The sequence below is a fragment of the Macrobrachium nipponense genome, chromosome 11 (assembly GCF_015104395.2).
Source record: "Macrobrachium nipponense isolate FS-2020 chromosome 11, ASM1510439v2, whole genome shotgun sequence".
In the NCBI taxonomy this organism is placed as follows: Eukaryota; Metazoa; Arthropoda; class Malacostraca; order Decapoda; family Palaemonidae; genus Macrobrachium; species Macrobrachium nipponense.
The window spans coordinates 68,327,183-68,343,960 of NC_061087.1; positions in this window are offsets into that span (position 1 = coordinate 68,327,183).

The following is a 16,778-nucleotide window of genomic DNA, read 5'->3' on the forward strand; positions in this document are numbered from 1 at the left end:
AAGTGATAAGTATCAAGACCTGAAAATAGAAATAAGAAGGATATGGGATATGCCAGTGGAAATTGTAGCCATAATCATAGGAACACTATGCACGATCCCAAGATTCCCTGAAAAAAGGAATCTGGAAAAACTAGAGGCTGAAGTAGCTCCAGGACTCATGCAAAAGAGTGTGATCCTAGAAACGGCGCACATAGTAAGAAAAGTGATGGACTCCTAAGGAGGCAGGATGCAACCCGGAACCCCACACTATAAATACCACCAGTCGAATTAGAGGAGTGTGATAGAGCAAAAAACAAAAATACAAATAATAATAATAATAATAATAATAATAATAATAATAATAATAATAATAAGAAGAATAATAAGAAGAAGAAAGAAGAAGAAGAAGAAGAAGAAGAAGAAGAAGAAGAAGAAGAAAGAAAGGAATAAAGGAAAGGAGGAAAGCAAGGCATAGTATTTTAGTTTAGTCTAGGAAACACTTGACCAGCATTTTAGCAGAACGAATGTTTTCATGTAATAAAAGATTTTCATAGATAGAAATAGCTGACCGACAGGCAGTAGAAATCGTGATACTAAAAACAAAAAAAGATAAACCATTGCAACTACTTAAAGGGAGTAAATTTTTATTTACTTATTCTTTTTTTCTTATCATATTTTGAGATGGAGTTATTAATTCTGTGATGTGTTTTGAGTTGAGTCTTGCTATTCTGTTGATTTTTAACATTCCAGAATACTTAGAAGTAGTGTAATTGTAATTCCACAACAGATATCAGCCACAAATTCAATGTTTAGACCTTATAATATTATTCCTAATTAAACTATCGGGTAAATAAGAATCTCGTGATGCGTTGAAAACAAAAATTAGATCGTGAAATACATGAACTTTACTTAAACGGTGCCCTTATTGCTGCTGTGATAACGATCAAGCAGTAAATAGATTGTACTTTGGATTTTTTTCTTTATCAGCAGCCACGTTTTTCCTTTATTTGGTCATTCATACATATTCTTCTTTCTTTCTATTTAGTTAAGTGAATATGAATACATTTTAACGAATTAAACGAATACAGTGAAACAAAAATATATTAGTAACTTCGTCCTTATTTTAGTGAACGATAAATGAACACCACTAACTTCTAAAGAAAATAATAATATCTACGCTTTATTTATTTGTGCAGTAAGATTATTCGTAAATCCCAATAATATTTATGATATAAAGGTAGCATACTGCCCCATTGTAATAATATTATGTTATTATGACAAATGTTTTATTTTTTTATTTCCTTACCTTATAAAATACTGCAGGGATTCTTTTCACGTTACCTGAAATCTTTGCCTATTAAGTAAAAGATTAATACAGATTAAAAGTGAATGTAAATTGCGCAGTAGTTTATTTTCCAAACTTTATTTGAAGTTTTCAGCAGCTAATTCTTTCCAAAGTAAAAACATAGCGCAACTAGATATTATATCTTAATTAATGTTTTGCCCAGTGAAATGTTATGCTATTCATAAGGCTGAAACCTACGGCAGCTGAGAAGCAACAGACTTTTTTTTATTGTCAGGAATGATAAGAATTAGATTCCTGCACAGTATTTGTATTTGGCTCGTCAGGCAGAAATTTTAAAATGCGTATTTTTGGTAAGACTTTAAACTTTTTGTTTGTTCCTCTTCCTCTCAAATATTTTCTCTTTCTACATTTTATCTTTTATTTATTATTCCAATTTCTGGATTACTACTAAAGAGTATGAACCTTATGGATACATGTGGATGTTATTTTGAGAAAATATGTAATATTATGTGAAAAAAAATTGTTAATTTTTTTTTTTTTACTTTATGTAGAAATACGAAGTCTGGAGGACATCATTAACACGTGAAGTATGCATGGCTCATTTGGTATAGTTTGGGTAATCAGATTACACAAAAGATAGGGATCCTTAAGGAAATATATTTAAAATGGCCATTGATTCTTAGATATTCATGGTATGTAACGAAGAATGCTCATGAATATACTCAAGATAAGGTAAGTGAAATCTGAAATATGAATGATTATAAATTAATACATGATGGTGACGACTAGGAAAGGGTGAAAAACTGGGTTATTATTAACAAGTTGTCCTGGAATGTTATAGGTGCTTAAAGAGTTAAATAAGAGAGAGAGAGAGAGAGAGAGAGAGAGAGAGAGAGAGAGAGAGAGAGAGAGAGAGAGAGAGAGAGAGACTGGTGAAATGTTTGCAAATAATTTCAGTAAGAGTATAAAAAAGGTCGTTCTGAACAAAGAAGGAATAATATAATGGGTAAAATAAGAAACCATAGAAAATAACTTGCACACAAAGAAATGTTGTCCGAAGAGGAAATCAGCATTGAAAAAAAGTATTTTGAAGATCTCTTAACAGTGGAGTAAAAAAAGTAAGTAGCAATAAGAAATGGTTAAGATTAAATCAGTAAATGTTTGTGGAAATGCATGTTAATACTGTATGGTATGTAATAAAGTGGATTAATGGGAAGGTATGAGGAGTTAATAGGATTCACAATGTGATATTGCAATATCGTGATCAATTACCTGAATCATTGATCAGAGTAAGGTGCACTTGAGCATCGGAAATGTTCCCATAGAACTAATGAGTGGAATCATTTATCTCGTGTTTAGAGGTATAGATAGGTGTTTATTTTAATAATCAAATGGTTAGAATATCTCTTAGCGAATTTGGGAGGGTTCACGGAAGGATTTGGGCTAATAAGCCTAATCCAAGAAAATATTGAATGGTGAATAAGTTGTAGCACGGGTTTAGGTGAAGTGAATTAATCAACCATTTGCTTTGGAACGTTTCTAGAAGTTTGACAACAAATGGAAGCTTTATCTATGAGGTGATATGTGGAGGTAGGCAATCTCTAAAAGTGATTAGGTTTTTTTTTTTTTTTCTGTAAAAGAAAATGATTGAAATGGCTATTTGTCTGTCCGTCCGCAATTTTTCTATCCGCCCTCACATCTTAAAATCTACTGAAGCTAAACGGCTTCAAATTGGTATGTTGATCATCCGCACTCCAATATAATTACTATATTAGATCAATTCACCTTTCTTAGGTACGTTTCCTGTGAATTCGAAGTCCAAATCATCACGCTTTGTTGTCTCATTCAAGATGACCAGTAACATGATTCCATCATGACCTCGTATTTTTCCACAACTTGTTTTTTTTTCATTGTTAACTTGTAAACTGTAGCTTCATTGAAAAAAAAAAAACTACCTTCGTGTCCTCTGCTTGTAGTATACCAAACGACCCACCTCAAATCTCGTATTTAACATAAAAGAAAAAAAAGGAAAAAAAATGTTCCGTTAAGTGCTATTTCTCTTGTTCTGGTATTATTGATCCAATTCACAGTTTGACAGATTTTTCCCTGTCTTTCGGATTTGGATACTCTATTTTATCTCATCTTTATCTTCATTTAATTTCACAATATATACTTGTAATCGTTCTACTTTACATTATTTACTTTCTCTGAATTTTTTCTACATGTCCCCTTCTTTTTATGTCTATTCTTTACTGCAATCCAGGTCACATAAATTTCCGAAATTTCCATCTTATTGCTCCATATTCAAATACTTCTTTCCTATAGATTGGCATACATTCATAATTAATTGTCAGCTCCTCTTAATATATAGATTATAGAAATGCAAATAAATTTCAACAATCAGTTACAATGCTACTCAATGTTAATAGTCAAAAAGCTTTACTGTATTAAACCAAGAAATTGTCGACTTTTTTGAGTCACATAAATAATTCAACTTTTTGTGGCAATAACATATGGCAATCACTTCGGACATCTGCTACTCTATAGCCCATACAGTGCGAAAAAATCTAGAAAAAGAATCTGGTCCTTTTACCGAGTTACTACCATGCCTTCCTTGTCCTTCAAATCCTCCCTATATAAGGAGTAACCTTTTTTCTTCAGGAATACTCATATCCGTTCTTGAATATACGTTGTACTTCCAACCCAAGGAGGCCTAGGCCTCTGACTTCGTGTGTCTGTATTGCCAGAGATCGTTTGCAATCATAATTTCATATGAAAAATATATGCCAAAGCATAGAGAAATATGAGAAATTTAAAACTAAGTGAATGATATAATAATTAAGAAGACAGGCCTTTTCTAATACTACTTATGATGCATTTCCCTTTTTGTTTTGTTATCTTTTTGCATATTTCTTGTTACATCAGTAAATAAAGATTTTTTTTTTTAACTTTATTAACTGATTTTTGGCGTAACCCAAATTCTATATATTCCCTTGACGTCAATTAAATCTGTTAAAGCATAGGAATTTTCTTTAGTGTGGTTAAAGTATCAAGTTTAATTTTTCTTCTCTCCTTCTATTTTTAATGGCAGTAAATGTGTCTGGAGGCTCATATTGTTTTAGTTTTCATTTAACTTTTTACATGTTTAATATATGACCTATATATAGTGCCATACAGAATGTTACCTTTTAAAAGTATTGTTTCATATTTCGCTGCAGATTTTTCAGGTTCCTCGAAGATGCAACGAATAGTCGATTTCGGTAGAGCTACCTTTTTATGCCATTTATCATGTTTATCCAGGCAGAAAACAGCTTCGAGTTTTCCATGACCGGCAATATTTGAGTTTGTTTTCAATATAAATGAGCTTCTTTACTGATCAGCCCAACCGAAGGATAGTTAATGAGTTTTGAATATCGAGATGGATCAAACGGTGGCCCTTTAAAGATGACAGCTTAAAAGAATAATCCTAAATTTCTTCGGGGCTTAAGCAGCTCAGCCGTCCCAGAAATTATGTATCTAAAGATGATAGGAAAATTTGCAACGTTCGTTAAAAAATATGGCACCTTTCCAGGTTTATGATCTAAATGAAGTGATGATTTATAAACAAAACAGATTTCGGCGAGAGAATATTTTCAAGGGAAAACAATTCCTTTATTAAACTTGTAATAAAAAGATACGTATGGCAATAGTGCTCTGACCCCAAATAATGGCAATAGTCTCTTCCTAGGCTTGTTGATTGCGTTTCATTTATATCTCTCTAAAGTTCTATAAAAAAGTTTAATCGTTCGTTCATAGTTCATTACCAGATAAAAGTTGCATTGTTTTATTTACATTTTATGAACTAAAATCTACTACTCACTGCTCTTCAGTCAGCTAGTGCCCTCTTTATATCTATTGTTTAATGTCACGCAACGCTCCCTACAATTCTATCTGCTCTTCTTTTTAATATTTATGTATATATGAATACACACACAAACACACACAAAACACACGCAGACACACAGACACACAGACACACACATACACACGCACACACACACACACACACACATATATATATATATATATATATATATATATATATATATATATATATATATATATATATATACATATATATATATATATTATATATATATATATATATATATATATACATATATATATGTACTGAGTCTCAAAAGAAAAACAAAATATATGTTGGTAGCAATAGCCTTATAGCAGCAATGACCTTTTCGTAGATATTCATATAATCTTTGTTATATGTATCTCTTATATTCATATTGATGTACTACATAGGAGATCTGTTTTGCTAAGACCGTTTATATATAATCACTTCCATATTTTCATTATTCACATATACAGACATACAATATATATATATATATATATATATATATATATATATATATATATATATATATATATATATATCTATATATATACATATATATATCGAGCTACAAATGTCCTTTGATACCTAATTCGCTCTACCTCGGAATTAATATATTTTCATATATCAAAACAAAAAAATAAAAAAAGTTGTTTATTTACCCTCTCGGCTTATATCTTTATTTATGGATTATCACGTTCCTAACTTTCGTGATTCAGTTATACTACATACATACATACACACACACACACACACACACACACACACACACATATATATATATATATATATATATATATATATATATATATATCGAGCTAAAAAATTTAACGTCCTTTAATATCTAATTTGCTGTACTTCGAATTATTATATTTTCATATATCAAAACAAATAAACAAAGTATAATATATATATATATATATATATATATATATATATATATATATATAAATATATATATATATATATATATATATATATATATATATATACATATATACATATTTATATATATATAGTATATATACATATATATATATATAATATATATATATATATATATATATATATATATATATATATATATATATATATATATATATATATATATATATATATATATATATCTATATATATATATATATATATAGTGTGTGTGTGTGTGTGTGTGTGTATACACTTTTTTTGGGTTTGATTAAGAAGCAGTCAGTACCAGTGTTTTTACACGGGATTATGTCAGTTAGATTTGAGGATATGCAATTGTTGAAATCTTCATTTCCCTTTTGCGTGTATGTCCTATTCTCTAAGCTAACGTGGACCTTGCAGAGCGTAGCTTCCGTCTGATTGCAATATGCATAAACTACATGATTCTAGTCTGTTCTGTCAATATTAAACTTTCCAATACACATCTGCTTTCGCCGCCAGTTTTAACGTCAAAGTTTACCGTATACGGTCCATGCTACATTTCGCAGCAACAACAATGGTTTCAAATATTCTGTGTTGCACAGATTAGTTGGGAAGGCAGGGCTGAATTCGAACAAAACGGTGCATGAATTATGTTCATTATTTTTATCATCTTTATGCGATGCATATCTGTACTCCTTTTGCGCTTAAGCAGAATTCGCTATTGATATCATTGAAAAACTAAATTACGGAGTATTTCTCTTGGACTAACGCACACACCATAAGGATGGGTATGCTCACATCATGATTGACAACAGGTTCTGATTTGGACGGGCTAAATCATATGAGTTATAATATTACGCGCCATACAAAGTGAATGAATTTAGCGGGAAATGTGTTTATTTCACTTCAATGGTCCATAAATGACTTATGGCAACTTTGGTAACTATCACCTGACAGAGGGGGATCAATGTGTCATGAGACTTGACGTTTGCATTTATTGCCTTTCTCTATCCCATGACGTCTCTTTATTCATTTCCTCATAGATATACCGAGGGATTGCTGATGGTTTCATTTCTTATCTTTTATGATAGCATGTCAGCTATAATTGTAATTTTGCAATGAAACATTAGAAAAAAAAAAACATGCATACCTCACATGGAATTACTGAGTCTCCCCGTCTTAGCAAATCTCGTTGATATTTTCCAATAAATATACCCTGAATTTGTTACTGATTTTAGTTCTCATCTGTTATGATACTGTGTGAGTTGGAATTATAATTTTATAAAATCGAATAAAAGAAATGATAAGACAAAATCTGTATAGCATTGTAAAATTAGTATATTTTTACGAGTGACTTGTAAAAGATGCTCCATATAGGGTTGTAAACAGTGACTTTGGACTTCCCGTGAACGGCACAGAAAAAAAAAAAAATGCTTACACCATGTGAATTTGTATATCTTCCTCTTTCATTGCTAAGTTTTTTCTTGAATTAGCCAACCTTACAGTTTGCTCGGTCTAAGGGTTTGCTTAATATTTATATGGTATTAATGGTCTAGACTTGATATTTGTATACCACTACAAGAACGCTAAAACGGCCGTAACATAAGGAAGGTTCGTCCTAAGGAGGATTTAATTATACAGGGCAGCTTGATCTTTACTGGAATTCGTCATTTCTAAAAACTATATATTCTACGGAGCTATTCGTAATTTCAGAGACATTCTCCTAAGCCCGGAGTGCAACCCAGTGAAAATTTGCCAAGATCAACCACACCCGACTCGATGTGAAATCCTTTCGCACAAACACATTTTCAACTTAGAACATGAGACAAAAGAAAACAAGTAAAATATGTGCCGAAGTTTCTTCGGCGCAATCAAGTTTTTTGTACAGCGTATAGAGCTTTATGAGCCCTGGCCAGTGAAACTTTCAACCCCGTCCTGTCCTATAGCATTGCCAGACGCGCGATAAACAAACCAATTTGTAGCCCTCTGCCTCAGTAGTTTTTAAGATCTGATGGCGGACAGAAAAATCGAGCACAGAAAACATGCGGAAGAACTGACAAAACCATTTTAGCATCCTTGAATGAAATTCATAATATGCTTTAAGTGGCAAACTGACAACCTCATAGATCACGCCACCGTCAGATGCAAATATCTTGTTGACGTTTGGAGATCTAAGCATCTTTTTCGTAAACATACCATTGACTGTCATTTCTCTTTCATCTCTATGAATAATCTAAAGGGTATCGTATAAGATTGATATTATTATCATAATGATCGTTATTACTTCAAATATATGTTAACAGTTAAGTAATTACTTATGAATTACAATTATTCGGTATTTAAGCTCTTGTTAAGACACTTTACTTTTGCATATTCATACATGCAGGTTCCGAGCTGAACGGCGCAAGTTGTCAATAAGGAATTCATTTAAACCTTTGTGTTCCTCATTACAGGTAGCCAAATTTATATACAGATACACACCGCGTATTTTTTTTGTATTTTGTATATACACCTTTTGTTTTATTCTACTCCGAATTTCTCTTTTGTCATAGACATGCCTTTTATGACCTTGGAGAAAATAGTTTTTTTGTTTTTATAATTTGACATAACTTCACGATTAAGCTATGAATGGTGTCCTTAAGAGTAGATTATTATCAAACATCTATGTCAGCAAAACTCAAAACCTTAAATATTAATATTAAAAGTAGTATTAGCTGTTGTTGTTCTTGTTGCTGTTGTAGCAATAGAAAAGAACAGATTTTCAGAAACAATTGTAAAATATAAAAAAAGAAAAAAAAAAAAAAACATCAACGATGAAACAAAGAGCTGAGAGGATCTAACAATACGAGGAAGAGAGTAGAAACGAGCAGCAGGTAAATGTGGAAAGTAATGTAGCAAGTTTTCGTAAGTTAGAACTGCAACAGAGAGAGAGAGAGAGAGAGAGAGAGAGAGAGAGAGAGAGAGAGAGAGAGAGAGAGAGAGAGAGAGATGAGGACTGCTGGTAGACCTTGTAACTTAGTTGTTGTCCATGTGTATAGGGATATTGAAATAAATGCATAGGATGTGATTGATAAGTTTGCTTTAGAGGGTAAACTTTGACTGGAATTTGTTATTTTAACTCTGCTGTTACTGTGCAAACGTGTACAATGCATTTCAGGTACCGTGAGTCATCGATTTTCTCAAATATATTCCAAACTAATTATCTGATAGAAATGGTACAATATACCTCACCTTAATTTTTGGTAATATAGTTCATTGTCAAATGGTTAAGGAGTTCTCTCTAGACTTTTAAAAGCAAAGTCATTTACAGATTCGAATGTCTGCCATCCCCCATCCCTTCCCTCTCCCTCCCTCCCTCACTTTCTCTCACTCTTTCTTTATAGCTATTTTTCTCATTTCTCCCCCTTATACCTTTATGTAATTTACAATACGGAATAAAAATACCGTTTTCCTTGACATTTTTCAATACCAGCAGATGATTGGAGAGTTCATAATGAAGAGGATAGGGAGGTTTGACATAATGATCATAATAATGTTTAATTTCTCCCATTGTATACTGTTTATAGTATCCTTGGCGTGTCAGGGAGTAAGGTAATGATAAGGGGTTGTCTGGCGGCTGCAGCAATCGCACTATAATTATTCACTGCGTAATTATGAAGACGGATTTTTCGTCGCTGTCATGGCCACCATGTTACTTTTTCCGCGTCGTTGCAGAAGTGCATTTGCAATACGACTCCAACCCATATAAAGAATTGGAGAAAGCTAACAACAGATTAAAGATCAATCTCAATAGGTAAGTGAGACGGTCCAGAGCCTTCGCGGATGGATACTGGTCCACGGAAAGCATCCACAAACCTGTAGATCCCGTAATTATCAACATCGACAGTGATAATGAGGATGATTCGTCCCTTGATAGTGACGAAGACTGTGAATAAAGTTCCTGTGATATTCTCAATTATTTTCACCTCTTTTCCACCTATGATAATACTTAACACACGAGAGAGAGAGAGAGAGAGAGAGAGAGAGAGAGAGAGAGAGAGAGAGAGAGAAAGAACGATTTCATTATTCCTTTACCACTCTAAATAGTAGTGTTAATTATATATTGGGTTCTAGGTTAAACTGTGTTATTTAATTATAGTTACCTGAGTGTCACCGGGTAATTCCGACACAAAAACTTTAATATCAGAAAGTAAAGACTGACGGGATCTGATCTTATGCTCTCCGAAAATCACATTACGATTAGGGTGCCTTTCATCAGCTGGTTTTCCACACCAAATACAATGATCTTTGTCGTATAGAGAAGGACCTGGTATTTCTTTAACAAATTTCCTGAAACATTGACACCAAAGGCTCATTCATATCCTAGTTTCATAAGTTTTATGGGGGCATTATTGGAATTTTATGTATATCAGAATGTGTCAGAATGTAAAATTTTGTTGCGGAAATGAATTCCTTGACCCCAAAAACCCCTTTATATGAATGTTTCATAACAAAAATGTGATTAGCCATAAATTTTCAAAATTTCATCGTTGGCATTGGCCGCCATTTTGAAAAAGTGCCGCCAAAAATTTTCCCCACAATTTTCGGAGGTACTACATGGGGGCCATTTTTTTTACTGAACCCCTAAAGATAACAAAACCACCAAGAAACGTAGTTCTGGACTCCACGGTCACGGTACCTAGGACCCAACTATGTGGGATTTAGGGGAAGTGAGGAGACCTTGGTGAGCAGTGACGATGAGACGCTCTTTAGCCTACTCCCATTTATGTAATTTAAAGAAAATACAATAACAATAATTAAACAAACGCAGACTCTACAAAAAACAACATATTTATTACATTCGAGTTTACTTTTTATCATATAATAGGGGGGTTGAGGGAGGGATGAGGAGGGAAAGGGCGAGGGAGGGGGAGGTATGGAGGAACGGGATGGGGGTAAAGCATGTTCGAAAGCAATGGTTGGCGATGCTTGGCAACACCTTGTAAGTCATGAGTAAACCCCTTAACTAACACTATTTGAAAATGCACTATATGACCAATAAAAAGTCAAATCAATTAATTTAATTTCTCTTAGTAGCCATATATGGGTGGGTGTAAGCTTTCAAATATTCACACAATTTTTGTTTGACAAGAACTGCATTGATCTTTCAGTTTTTCTATTAAATCTACCCACACATATTATTATGTTTCCATATAGCATTTGTCTATACTCTTTCCAACAAACAATATGGATTTATTTTCTTATGTCATTCTTAGAGATGATCATTACGTTTTATATTTTTCGTAATTTTGTAAGTTCTTAGAAATGTATTTTTTCTAATATTGTATTTCTGGGTTCAATAGATCTCTCTGGAATTTAAAGATATATGTCAATCAGCACCATATACAAGTTACTTTTGTTCCAAATTCCATATTACTTCTACAGAGCCCAAGTTTTCGACGGAGGAGAATTTCAATAAATTGATACATTTTTATTTAACATCTATCCCGGTAAAGCTGTAATATTTCGCCTAATAGACTTTGAAGTGTTTCGAATTTTATAATCAAATAACACTGAAGAATAGACAGGTTTATGAACGCCCATGTAAGAAAATCTTGTCTGAATTTATGGATTAATGTTAGAAATTATATCATTGGCACAGATATCTTGTGCATCTTTTTCTTTTAGTGCACCTTATGTAGATATGAAAGCCAAGCTTGGTCTATTGGAGGGCAAAGGTTGACGACGATTTATTTTGATACATATTTGGTATATGTATAACGTCGGTACCCCTCCATATATTTTTTATTGTTTTCATACTATTTCATTACCTTATTTCATAATTATTTTTTTCTTTGTTTTCTTCCTGTTTACATTATATTTCTAGATACATTTATTTTTTCGTGACTCGCTACATATTCGAGTAGCAAGTTTGATCTAGCTTTCATTCATTTCTAGTAATTTGTAAGGAAAATACGATGGGAGTGCAACTTGAGGAAAATATTATTTGACTACTACACTGTTGATGAATTATACAAATGAAAACAATATTAAACCTTCTGTGACTGAAATATGTTTCAAGCAAAGGTTAAAAATTTTTTTTTCAGAAAAATTCCAGTGCGTTGTCTCGTGACTCTTCAATGAGGTTTATCGATCCAGGTCCACTTAAATGCGGAATAATGGGTCGGCTATGTTTACCATGAAATCTCAAACGACGAACGAGGAACATTATGCAAAAATACCTATGGCTAGGGAGCATTTATAACTTTCTCATTCGATCATTACATGTATTTATGAGCACTTAAATGAGTAAGAAAATACAAATTAACATTAGGAAATGTGTATGAAAATTTATGATTATGAATTTAACGCTTTTTTTTTTCTTTGAGTACAGCAAAAGTTCGCAGCAACACTTTTGTCAACAGAAGACCTTCCGCAATTAAAAAAAAAATTGTGGTGAATTCCCTAACCTCATCATCACCTCAAAACAATTTTTGATTAGTATGAACGGCAGTTATGCTAAAAACAGTTGTGTGGACGACGATTGGGTGTTTAGTGTTGGTACATTAGTTTTTATAAGAAGTGACTCCAACATCATCAACTCGTCGTCTCTGCTTGCAGATCCAATAATCTTAAAATCATTCATGTCCAAGCGGGCACCACAAATCTGGGAGTGATTCCGATTATTGGATAATCCGGGATTGGGCGATCTGCACCCTGTCCTAAAGCTGACACCTTGATGGGAGCAGAAACGGACCCTGAGAAGCCTCCTCGTACAACCAACGTAAATTCCCAGACTACATCTGGGACAGGTATATTTATAAACAATGTTGGGTGTCAAAGAAGAGCTCAATTCTGTCCTTCACTCTGGAAAAAGAACGTATATGTAGAGGATTTCGTGGGATCAACTTCAAATTAACTGCTGGCAATACATTATAAATTAAATTCATGAATTTCTGTTTAAAACTTTTATCGTGAAGGAAAGGGAACTTAGCATAATTACATCATTTTGGAGCGGTATATATGGGAATAGGCGGTTTCATTTTTGTGGTTAGGAGCTTATTAAGGACTCTATGGAAATAGTGGGATGGAAAACAATTATTGATGAAAAATGAGCCAAGAACTCCACTTCTTTATGAAAAGCTGACCAGGTGGAAGTCAGAGAGAGGATACAACTTAAAATTTATATTGCATGAACTATGCAATATAAATTTTAAGTATTTTGGCTATGAAGCTGGTTTGAAACCCAGCATCTTCCCTAGCGACACGTACATCGAGAAATGATAGAGAGTTGTGAGTTCCTTTCTCTACTGTAAACTTAATATTGGGTGTTGAGCATTAATGAATTCTAAAAATGAGTCGGCGTTAAAATCGCGTTTAAACAAGACAAATGTGTCGTCTACATACCACTTATAAAATAATGGGTGAAATTAAAGGGGCAATTATCAAAGACTATTTTCTTAAATAAGTGTCTATTAAAACCGTTAAAAAGGGAATCAGGTAATGGAAAAAATTTGTTTAGTATGATCTCGATCGTCTCCTCAACAGGAACATAAGTGAACAGGAACTCAACGCCGAAACTGACCATAAAAAGGTCGGAGTCCTGTATTTGAAGAAAGATATCCTAATACAGGGCTCCGACCTTTTTATTGTCAGTTTCGACGTTGAACCCCTGTTCACTAATGTTCCTGATTCACCTTTTTAACGGTTTTAATAGACATTTATTTAAGCAAATTTTAGAATTGGCCGTGCGGGACTCGTCTTTATTTTTAATGATTCCTGTTTTAGACAGGTGGAGGGGATGGCAATGGGAAGCCTATATATATATATATATATATATTATATATATATATATATATATATATATATATATATATATATATATATATATATCTATATATATATATCATATTTCTTGCACAGGATTAAAGCCTTCGACCATCAGCTGTGCTCTTGTTCACTAAAATGTGATAGGTCACCGTTATGGTTTTTCAAATGTTGTGTGCTCCTACTTGTCAGTTCCTTGAGGTGACATACACATTTTAGTGAACAAGACCACAGCTGATGGTCGAAAGCTATAATACTGTGGAAATATATATTTTAAACTACAGAAGGCTTTTGGACTTCATTGTGGATTGTAACCATATATATATATAAAGAATTTAATTTCTAATTGACTGCGTGATGATTCCCTTCAAGTTCGTGTTCAGATTGGTTATGCGAATTACACTTCATTTAATCTAATAAGTCAATAGGTTTGGTAAAACTTACTTGTGTGCAAGGTCCCACGGGAACTCTAGAGTTACTGTGAAAGAACGGAAGATCCAGTATCTTTTTGGAGGTTTAAGAATAGTGGCTTCAATATCAAGATGAACAGAAATTCATTGACATTCTATGTGAAAAAATTGTACTAGGATTAACAGGCAAAAATAGAACATTTTTTCATGAATATAAGCTTTACAGCTGGTAAATCTTTAAATTAATTTACAATATTACCCTCCCTTTGAACATCTGCCATGGGAATATATGTACAGATATTAATAATGATTTCAAAAGCTAATCAGCATAGATCTATAGATACATGAAGATAAATGATTTATAAATATTTGTGTGTGTGAACACTTTCAGAACAGAGACAGGGAATGTAATAATTTTCTTCGATTTTGAATTAAGTATTTGTAACGACGATAACGCATGTATTACTGATTCCTGTTCTTTATACAAGAATGCATTATTTTAAATGTTGAGATGAATAAAGACCATTCGTGACAGTAGGCAACCTTTAGATTTAATTTCCAAAAAAATATTCTGATTATTGATTAAAATAGAAAAATTGTTTTGCCCAACAACGCAAAACAAATAGTAATTACTAAACCAACACAAACATTGTACCATGAATGGAAAATTTTATTCCGTTCTAAATATGATTTTCTTTTAAGTTTTTTGTTATACCCATCACTCTAAAACCGTCAGATGTAGAACCAATGTTATTTGAATGTTAGATGTCACACATCATATAGTATACTATGTATATATATCAATGAGTACGAAGGCATGAAGACTTGCTTAAAAGGGTCAATTTCATTCTCGACATTTCTTAATGTCTTCATTAAATTTTCGAGGTTGTGCGAAATATAAATGATATAAATTCCAGGAAGGCTATAAATAAAAAAAAATAGAGATACACAATAGTTACAAATTTAAAATATTAAAGGAACTCCTAAAAGGACAACTTTGAAAACAAAACATAAAATCCACCCTTTCCCCCAAACAACCAAATAACAAAAGCAGAGATGGACCTACCTATTCAGTGGCAATGCTAAGACAGAAAGGAAAACGAAAGACTAAGAGAAGTACACTTTGCCGGCAGAGGTTGGTTGTTTACAAGGGGACGAGTAGTTTGGTCATTAATGATTCTAGAAGTGTCAATTCATGGCTGTTGGAAGCTCGCCCTAAAAGTGAAAACTCCTTATTTTCAATAGAAGTTTTACACCTTCTAGAGTGATTCTAACACTAGAAAACTCTGGATTTTCAATAATTTTACTTCATGTCCTATAGCTTACTTCACTATGAGAGTCTACACGTACCTTCAGAAGCCTCCTGGTGGATCCAAAATAAGTTCCTAAATTACATTTAGGACAGGTATAGCTATACACACACTTGAACGACATATAAGGGCAAAAACGATTTTTGTACTTAAATAAAGATCCGATGATAAGTAGGGTAATAGGTATCATGTGAGCCTTAATGGCTCCAAACTTATTTTGGATGTGGTGCGAAAGAATTTCGCTAAACCTATCATCAAATAAAAATGAAAATTTAGCGTAAAAATTCAATTTTGACACAATAATTGTAGACTTGAGGGAGATGTGCGAAGTATCTTAAATAGGTGCGATGGATCATACGCGACCCAAGGCATGTTTCAAAAATCATGGTTTTTTTTTATAAGTCATCGTCAATCTCGAATTTTGGTGTGATCAACCTGCAAGAGGTCAGTAGTCCACACACCACAATCATGTCATGCATTGCCTTTGTCCTTTCCCTTTTTCTGAGAATTGCTCCGGTCAAGCTCGATTTCCTGTCGAATACTGTTGATACTTGTATAGTTTTGTATTATTGGAAACTGTGGGTGGATGGTGTGTGTATCAAATGCATGTCATTGGTTTTGGCTGATATGCCTTCTATTGTCATATGCTCCAATTTCCTTTGAATGCAAATTTCTCAGTTTTTGCATTTTTTTTTTCAGTTCTAATCAACAATGGCCAGCAGACAGTATTCTCTGGGTATGGAAGTCATCAACTAACTCCTAATTGAATTAGAAGGTGATGTTGATGATAATTTAGAGGTTGCTGACACCTCTGATGGCGAACAGCTCGAGTGTGTGGGGATTGGAGGATTAAGCAGATGACCTTGAAAAGACTACAACACGACGAGGGGGGAGACAGTGGTGGGGGGAGGGGGCTGGTGTTAGTGGGTCTGTGCCTTTTGTTATGACAGAGAATACATCAACTTATGTCAATAAACCATCGACATCTCACGTTGAGGCCACCAACTGTAGAGGAGGGAGAGAGAGAGAGAGAGAGAGAGAGAGAGAGAGAGAGAGAGAGAGAGAGAGAGCAGAGAGAATAACATTTCTGAGCTTTATCTTATGACATGTTTTTAGAGAAATCTTCCTAACTGTAATAATGGCTATACACCCTCATATATTATTATTAA